Raw genomic sequence first — 8,770 nt, forward strand, 5'->3', positions numbered from 1 at the left:
GGCCCAACCCACCCCCATACACATGCCTTGATTCAATCCACTGACAGCACGTCAACCCCGGTATACCATATCGCTCCAATTCACTCTATTCCTTGCCCTCCTTTCACCCTCCTGCATGTTCAGGCCCCGATCACACAAAATCTTTTTCACTCCATCTTTCCACCTCCAATTTGGTCTCCCTCTTCTCCTCGTTCCCTCCACCTCCGACACATATATCCTCTTGGTCACTCATTCCTCACTCATTCTCTCCACGTGACCAAACCATTTCAAAACACCCTCTTCTGCTCTCCCAACCACGCTCTTTTTATTTCCACACATCTCTCTTACCCTTACGTTACTTACTCGATCAAACCACCTCACACCACACATTGTCCTCAAACATCTCATTTCCAGCACATCCATCCTCCTGCGCACAACTCTATCCATAGTCCACGCCTCGCAACCATACAACATTGTTGGAACCACTATTCCTTCAAACATACCCATTTTTGCTTTCCGAGATAATGTTCTCGACTTCCACACATTCTTCAAGGCTCCCAGAATTTTCGCCCCCTCCCCCACCCTATGATCCACTTCCGCTTCCATGGTTCCATCCGCTGCCAGATCCACTCCCAGATATCTAAAACACTTCACTTCCTCCAGTTTTTCTCCATTCAAACTCACCTCCCAATTGAATTGACCCTCAACCCTACTGTACCTAATAACCTTGCTCTTATTCACATTTACTCTTAACTTTCTTCTTTCACACACTTTACCAAACTCAGTCACCAGCTTCTGCAGTTTCTCACATGAATCAGCCACCAGCGCTGTATCATCAGCGAACAGCAACTGACTCACTTCCCAATCTCTCTCATCCCCAACAGACTTCATACTTGCCCCTCTTTCCAAAACTCTTGCATTCACCTCCCTAACAACCCCATCCATAAACAAATTAAACAACCATTGAGACATCACACACCCCTGCCGCAAACCTACATTCACTGAGAACCAATCACTTTCCTCTCTTCCTACACGTACACATGCCTTACATCCTCGATGAAAACTTTTCACTGCTTCTAACAACTTGCCTCCCAAACCATATATTCTTGATATATATATACATATATATATATATATATATATATATATATATATATATATATATATATATATATATATATATATATATATATATATATATATATATATATATATATATATATATATATATATATATATATATATAATTAATATATATATATATATATAATTTTTGTTTTTTGGCTTTGTCGCTGTCTCCCGCGTTAGCGAGGTAGCGCAAGGAAACAGACGAAAGAATGGCCTAACCAATCCACATGCACATGTATATACATACACGTCCACACACGCAAATATACATATCTATACATGTCAACGTATAAATATATATACACACGCAGACACATACATATACGCACGTACACAATTCATACTGTCTGCCTTTATTTTTTCCCATCGCCAGCCAGCCAAACGTGAAATAACAAACCCCTCCCCCTCATCTGTGCGAGGTAGCGCTTGGAAAAGACAACAAAAGCCACATTCGTTCACACTCAGTCTCAAGCTGTCATGTAATAATGCACTGAAACCACAGCTCTTTTTTCACATCCAGGCCCCACAGAACTTTCTATGGTTTACCCCAGATGCTTCACATGCCCTGGTTTACTCCACTGACAGCAAGTCGACATCGTTCCAATTCACTCTATTCCTTGCACGACTTTCACACTCCTGCAAGTTCAGGCCCTGATCACTCAAAATCATTTTCACTCCATCTTTCCACCTCCAATTTGGTCTCCCACTTCTCCCTGTTCCCTCCACCTCTGACACATATATCCTCATGGTCAATCTTTCCTCACTCATCTCTCCATGTGAACAAATCATTTCAAAACACCCTCTTCTGCTCTTTCAACCACATTCTTTTTATGACCACACATCTCTCTTACCATATTATTACTTACTCGATCAAACAACCTCACACCACATATTGTTCTCAAACATCTCATTTCCAGCACATCCACCCTCCTGCGCACAACTCTATCCATAGCCCACGCCTCGCAACCATATAACATTGTTGGAACCACTATTCCTTCAAACATACCCATATTTGCTTTCGGAGATAATATTGTCGACTTCCACACATTCTTCAATGTAATAATAATATATACACACATACATATATATATATATATATATATATATATATATATATATATATATATATATATATATATATATATATATATATATATATATATATATATATATATATATATATATATATATACGTATATATATATATATATATATATATATATATATATATATATATATATATATATATATATATATATATATATATATATATATATATATATATATATATATATATATATATATATATATATGTATATACATATATATATATATATATATATATATATATATATATATATATATATATATATATATATATATATATATATATATATATATATATATATATATATATATATATATATATATATATATATATATATATATATATATATATATATATATATATATATATATATATATATATATATATATATATATATATATATATATATATATATATATATATATATATATATATATATATATATATGTATATATTTGATTCTTGTCCCGTTTTTATACTATATTTATGTTGCTTAAGTCTAAGAGAAAGATCCTTACCAGTCTGACCAACATTAAATTTATCACGGTTTCCAAAAGGAACTTTATAGATGCAACCAAGAGAATTTTCTGGTGAATTCCTGATTAAGATATTCTTTATAGTATTATTGTTGTTAAAGGCAACATTTACATTAAAGGATTTAATCAACATGGGAAGCAAAGTGAAATTATTATCAAAAGGGAGAACTAAAAGATTCTTGGTGTCAATGGGAGGTTTGGGCTCAACTCTATAAAATGATTTCTTTGGTAACTTAAGGGATTTATCAATGAAAGATCTAGGGTCCTTTAACTTAGATCCAATAAAATATACCTTCTCAAACTCATCATCAATAAACTCTGGACTGCAAATACGTAATGCCCTTAGGAACATAGATTGAAATGATAATTTAACTCTGTCATGTAGAGATGAGTAATAATGGATGTATGAGCATACATTGGAGGGTTTTCTGTATATGCTAAACTTAAACTTGTTTCCTTGTCTATGGATCATGCAATCTAAAAATGGTAACATACCATTACTTTCATTTTCTAAAGTAAATTTGATGGAAGGTACTGAATTGTTAAGGGGAGAAATATTTGTAAATTTTCATTTGTTGGCCAAACACAAAGAACATCATCTACATACCTAAACCAAATTGCATTAGAAGGTAAGATATCCTTTAGTAATTTTGTTTCAAAAAATTCCATATAAAGATTACTTAGTACAGGTGAAAGTAGGTTACCCATTGCCATACCAAATTTTTGAGCATAGTAATCTCCATTAAATTTAAATACACAGTCTTTTATACACAATTTTATCAGCTCAATGAAATTAGACTTTGAAACAGGGAACTTTTCGTGTTTCATTTTCCCCGTGAACTCATAGGAATATCTTGATCACGCGCAAAATTGTGATCCTTTCCAACATGGATTCCACACGGCTCTTCTATTACTTCTCTACAAGCTGTCCTGGACTTTCTCCTTTCCTTACTGCTTTCTACAAATCGCTAATCAAGGCTCACCAACTGAAGTTACGATTTGAATTCCTTAGGAAATGCCTTGATGAAAAAGTGATGCCAAGATCTGTCCTACCTTAACGTTTGTTGCAGCTGTCTTGTCGATCATTTGACCAATTTCAAAATATTATTTCAAAGAAAAATATTGAATTAAAGAAACTTGAAATGGAGGAGGCTTTTCGCATTTCAAGAGAGAAGAAACATGCCTTTCAAATGACAATACCGACACATTGGAAGAACCGGATGTTAGACTATTGCTATGATGAATTAAGGAAAGAACGCAATAGGCTACAAGTGTCACTAAACCGTAAGTTAGACCATCTTATTGAAAACAGCGACTGGGCCAAGAACACAAACCCATCCTTTGTGGTAAACCTGTCTAATAAACAACTAGATAAAGATTCCTTGTGTGCATTAGGCTATGGTTTAAGTTTTGTATGCTCTAACAGAGAAGCCAGCTGTGTTGATGTCACAAAGTCTTTTTGTAATTTAGAAAATTACAGTAATTTAAGTAATGATGATATTAATATTTGCAAGGGTTTAGTGTATGCCAGTTTGTCAAAACCAGTCGAAGCTAATTGCCCTAAAAGATTCATAAAAGCTCTTAACACCTTAAAAGAAGACAAGGATATACTTATTACTAAAGCAGATAAGGCTAACACTGTTGTGGTTTTAGACAAAAGTAACTATTTATCTAAAATGAATGATCTTCTAAATGATAACACAACATATTCTAAACTTAGTTAAAATCCCTTAGACGCAGTTAATTCTCACTTCAATAAAGAAATGAAGTTGTTGTTGAAAGGTAACATTTCTCTTATCAAAAATTTGTCATCTTTGTCCCCTTCATTGCCATATATGTATGGACTTATCAAAACACATAAACTAAATTTTGCAGCAAGACATATAGTAAGTTCAGTAGGCTCCATCACATATGAATTATCAAAATGGTTAGTTTCCTTATTAAGCCCTTTAGTGGGTAAGGTATCAAATTCTAATATCATGAACAATGTAGATTTAGTCAACAAGCTAAGCAATATCAATAATAATTTTGATTTCAAACTAGTTAGCTTTGATGTTTCCTCACTTTTCACTAAAGTTCCAGTTGATGACCTTTTAGAATATTTATTTGATGTTTTGGATGATATTCAATTCCCTGTTCCAAAGTCTAATTTCATTGAACTGATAAAATTGTGTATAAAAGACTGTATATTTCAATTTAATGGAGATTATTATGCTCAAAAATTTGGTATGGCAATGGGAAACCCTCTTTCACCTGTACTAAGTAATCTTTATATGGAATTTTTTGAAACAAAATTACTAAAGGATATCTTACCTTCTAATGCAATTTGGTTTAGGTATGTAGATGTTGTTCTTTGTGTTTGGCCAACGAATGAAAATCTACAGATATTTCTCCCCTCACTTAACAATTTAGTACCTTCCATCAAATTTACTGTAGAAAATTAAAGTAATGGTATGTTACCATTTTTAGATTGCATGATCCATAGACAAGAAAACAAGTTTAAGTTTAGCATATACAGAAAACCCGTCAATGTATGCCCCTATATCCATTATTACTCATCTCAACATGACAGAGTTAAATTATCATCATTTCAATCTATGTTCCTAAGGGCATTACGTATTTGCAGTCCAGAGTTTATTGATGATGAGTTTGAGAAGATATATTTTATTGGATCTAAGTTAAAGTACCCTAGATCTTTCATTGATAAATCCCTTAAGTTAGCAAAGAAATCATTTTATAGAGTTGAGCCCAAACCTCCCATTGACACTAAGAATCTTTTAGTTCTCCCTTTTAATAATAATTCCACTTTGCTTCCCATGTTGCTTAAATCCTTTAATGTAAATGTTGCCTTCAGCAACAATAATACTATAAAGAATATCTTAATCAGGAATTCACCAGAAAATTCTCTTGGTTTCATCTATAAAGTTCCTTATGGAAACAGTCATAAATTTTATGTTGGTCAGACTGGTAAGGATCTTTCTGTTAGACTTAAGTAACATGAATATAGTATAAGAATGGGACAAGAATCAAATGCCTTGTTTAATCATGTTAAAAACTATGATCATTGTATTGACTGGAGTAACGCCATCTCAGTTGTTAAATCTAACTCTATTACCAAGAGAAATATCATTGAATCTTCTATTATCAAATACACAAAGAATTATAATCTTAATATTAGTGATGGTCTGTACAAATTAGATAACTTTATTGTTGATAAGATTTGTAAAATGATAAGTTTATGAACGCTCGTTGTATGTTTTGGACAATCACATGTTCACCAAATGGCGTCCTAGCTTCGTCTCTTCTATGTATATCAACTGACTGTTATATTTCTCTCTTGTGTCTCCCCTGATGATGTGATTATTACACGAAAGTGCACTTGGGAACTATTCGTGTTTCATTTTCCCCGTGGACTCATAGGAATATCTTGATCACGCGCAAAATTGTGATTCTTTTCAACATGGGCTCCACACGGCTCTTCTATTACTTCTCTACAAGCTGTCCTGGACTTTCTCCTTTCGTTACTGCTTTCTCCGAATCACTAATCAAGGCTCACCAACTGAAGTTACGATTTGAATTCTTGAGGAAATGCCTTGATGAACAAGTGATGCCAAGATCTGTCCTACCTTAACGTTTGTTGCAGCTGTCTTGTCGATCATTTGACCAATTTCAAAATATTATTTTAAAGAAAAATATTGAATTAAAGAAACTTGAAATGGAGGAGGCTTTTCGCATTTCAAGAGAGAAGAAACGTGCCTCTCAATGACAATACCGACACATTGGAAGAACCGGATGTTAGACTATTGCTATGATGAATTAAGGAAAGAACGGAATAGGCTACAAGTGTCACTAAACCGTAAGTTAGACCATCTTATTGAAAACAGCGACTGGACCAAGAACACAAACCCATCTTTTGTGGTAAATCTGTCTAATAAACAACTAGATAAAGATTCCTTGTGTGCATTAGGCTATGGTTTAAGTTTTGTATGCTCTAACAGAGAAGCCAGATGTATTGATGTCACAAAGTCTTTTTGTAATTTAGAAAATTACAGTAATTTAAGTAATGATGATATTAATATTTGCAAGGGTTTAGTGTATGCCAGTTTGTCAAAACCAGTCGAAGCTAATTGCCCTAAAAGATTCATAAAAGCTCTTAACACCTTAAAAGAAGACAAGGATATACGTATTACTAAAACAGATAAGGCTAACACTGTTGTGGTTTTAGACAAAAGTAACTATTTATCTAAAATGAATGATCTTCTAAATGATAACACAACATATTCTAAACTTAGTAAAGATCCCTTAGAAGCAGTTAATTCTCACTTCAATAAAGAAATGAAGTTAATGTTGAAAGGTAACATTTCTCTTATCAAAAATTTGTCATCTTTGTGCCCTTCATTACCATATATGTATGGACTTATCAAAACACATAAACTAAATTTTGCAGCAAGACATATAGTAAGTTCAGGAGGTTCCATCACATATGAATTATCAAAATGGTTAGTTTCCTTATTAAGCCCTTTAGTGGGTAAGGTATCAAATTCTAATATCATGAACAATGTAGATTTAGTCAACAAGCTAAGTAATATCAATATTAATTTTGATTTCAAACTAGTTAGCTTTGATGTTTCCTCACTTTTCACTAAAGTTCCAGTTGATGACCTATTAGAATATTTATTTGATGTCTTGGATGATATTCAATTACCTGTTTCAAAGTCTAATTTCACTGAACTGATAAAATTGTGTATAAAAGACTATATTTCAATTTAATGGAGATTATTATGCTCAAAAATTTGGTATGGCAATGGGTAAACCTCTTTCACCTGTACTAAGTAATATTTATATGGAATTTTTTGAAACAAAATTATTAAAGGATATCTTACCTTCTAATGCAATTTGGTTTAGGTATGTAGATGTTGTTCTTTGTGTTTGGCCAACAAATGAAAATATACAAATATTTCTCCCCTCACTTAACAATTTAGTACCTTCCATCAAATTTACTGTAGAAAATTAAAGTAATGGTATGTTACCATTTCTAGATTGCATGATCCATAGACAAGGAAACAAGTTTAAGTTCAGCATATACAGAAAACCCACCAATGTATGCTCATACATCCATTATTACTCATCTCAACATGACAGAGTTAAAGTATCATCATTTCAATCTATGTTCCTAAGGGCATTACGTATTTGCTGTCCAGAGTTTATTGATGATGAGTTTGAGAAGATATATTTTATTGGATCTAAGTTAAAGTACCCTAGATCTTTCATTGATAAATCCCTTAAGTTAGCAAAGAAATCATTTTATAGAGTTGAGCCCAAACCTCCCATTGACACTAAGAATCTTTTAGTTCTCCCTTTTAATAGTAATTTCACTTTGCTTCCCATGTTGCTTAAATCCTTTAATGTAATGTTGCCCTTAGCAACAATAATACTATAAAGAATATCTTAATCAAGAATTCACCAGAAAATTCTCTTGGTTGCATCTATAAAGTTCCTTGTGGAAACTGTGATAAATTTTATGTTGGTCAGACTGGTAAGGATCTTTCTGTTAGACTTAAGCAACATGAATATAGTATAAGAATGGGACAAGAATCAAATGCCTTGTTTGATCATGTTAAAAACTATGATCATTGTATTGACTGGAGTAACGCCATCTCAGTTGTTAAGTCTAACTCTATTACCAAGAGAAATATCATTGAATCTTCTATTATTAAATACACAAAGAATTATAATCTTAATATTAGTGATGGTCTGTACAAATTAGATAACTTTATTGTTGATAAGATTTGTAAAATGATAAGTTTATGAACGCTCGTTGTATGTTTTAGACTATCACATGTTTACCAAATGCCGTCCTAGCTTGGTTTCTTCTATGTATATCAACTGACTGTTATATTTCTCTCTTGTGTTTCCCCGATGATGTGATTATTACTCGAAAGTGTAATAATAATATATACATATATATATATATATATATATATATATATATATATATATATATATATATATATATAGG

The sequence above is a fragment of the Panulirus ornatus genome, chromosome 19 (genome assembly GCF_036320965.1).
Source record: "Panulirus ornatus isolate Po-2019 chromosome 19, ASM3632096v1, whole genome shotgun sequence".
NCBI lineage: Eukaryota > Metazoa > Arthropoda > Malacostraca > Decapoda > Palinuridae > Panulirus > Panulirus ornatus.